The sequence below is a fragment of the Echinococcus granulosus genome (assembly GCF_000524195.1).
Source record: "Echinococcus granulosus chromosome Unknown EG_S00228, whole genome shotgun sequence".
Classification (NCBI taxonomy): domain Eukaryota; kingdom Metazoa; phylum Platyhelminthes; class Cestoda; order Cyclophyllidea; family Taeniidae; genus Echinococcus; species Echinococcus granulosus.
Genome location: NW_020170608.1, coordinates 44,252 through 46,090, shown reverse-complemented (window position 1 = coordinate 46,090; position 1,839 = coordinate 44,252).

Below are 1,839 nucleotides of genomic sequence, written 5' to 3'. Positions count from 1 at the left end.
GGTGACCATAGCCACTGCACTGCCATTGCTTGCTCTCATTCTTGTCATCTGCACTACTCACTCACCACATTGGGAGCGTGTGCACTTCCTGTTCCACCGCCTCATCCAACGAGCCTGTTCGCAGCAGGGGAAGATGACATGGCTACTGGCACACGTGGAATTGGAGGGAGTTGGGGTTGGTGGGGTGAGGCTGTTTGACAACCAGACGAGGTGGGAGATATGTCAGCGATGGAAAGAGGCACCACCAACCATCGTAGGAGTGGGCATCAACAGTAGCGGTGTACAGAACGCCACAGTGATTGAGGTGTTGAATGTGTTGGGAGGAGCATTCCAAGTGTGCAATGAGAAGCAGAGTGAGTGTGTTTGCCTCCTTGCGTTATCACTGCCTCGTGGGTGTGCACAACAGTCATCAAGCTTAATAATTTTTAATGGGTGCATATACTCTGTGGTCACTTGCAAAGTGTCCACTTCACACGTGTTTTATGGTCTGCGTTAGTAGCTGTCAGGGTTGCACATGTGTGTGGTAACTTCTGTTTTTGCCAGCTGCAGGGGTCACAAACCTGCATCTTATAGTTATGTCAAATATTGGGATGGAGGGAGTATCAGTTCTTAACATAAGTGAGTGAACACAGCAAGTCGATATTTTGTGCCTACTGAGAGACCATTTCAAGTTGGTTATAATCAATTGGCGGGCAAATTTTGACCTGTTGGTAGAGCTACCCCTGAGATTTGGCTAAATGACGTGTCAGTAGTCAAAGACACTAATGACTACTCGGAGTTGTGGACAGCCCTTTCAACGAGGCTCCAAACGTGTCATTTTGAAGGATGTGAAATCAGCAGATGTAGAGAGGAATGCGATGTGTTTTGACCAACAAACTCTTGCAGCTCTGTTGATGGGGGTTAGAGGTTTTTGAGGAGACTAGAAAGCCGTTCTCTTGATTGGGGGCTGATGACAAGCTGCCAAGTCTTAACTTGGAGAGGAAAGGCGTTCGTACTTCTGAGCACTATGAATCGGTTGGTTGCTTCTTTACTGTTGGTTTGCAGGGCACTGCCTGATAAAGAATTGATAATTTTCAGGAGAGATTTAAAAAACTGGTAAGTGAAAAGGCCAAAAACCAACATGACATAGGAATCCTTAAAAAATGTTCCTGAGATGTCAGACACTGCTTGACTATCTCAAAGGCTAGGCAAAATACCTTTCGATCGACATCTGTCCTTGACATAAACGTGTGTCTAGAATGGGATGTGAAATATATCCTTAGAGCAGTATCAGGTGGTTAGATCTTTCACAACAAAAAATTCCGTCTCTTAAACCCCACACCAGGAATGGTTCTTTCTTTGTAGAGAATAGCAAACTGACACCAGTAAACAGAAGTCCGACGAGGTATTGCAATAAGTTATCATGGAAGCTGAGAAAAAAATTTAAGATATCGTTCCAATAATTGCTCAACATGCAAAATGTTATGAGTGCTTGTTAATTCCTTTCTCCTCTGCCTTTGCTATCACTTACTTACACTAAAGCCTGAACAAATTCATCGCTCTTATTTAGTATTCCTCTAACCACTACCGATTGTTAACTACTTCGTGGCCATGGCTATGTAGGGATGAATGATTGGAGCGCCGGCATAAGTGACACAGCAGTGCTTCCCTCTCCGCCACATAATCCCCACTTATAATCCAATTGGGAGAGGATTAGCCAGTTTGTTAATGCTGTTCTTCTTGAGCGTTGCAAGCATGCACTGTCGAACAGCTCAAGAGAGATGACACTTCTCAGGCTCTAAAACACCCAAAGTGGCGAAAAACGCAATCGGATGCATTAGCACCTCTTCAGTGGGAAAA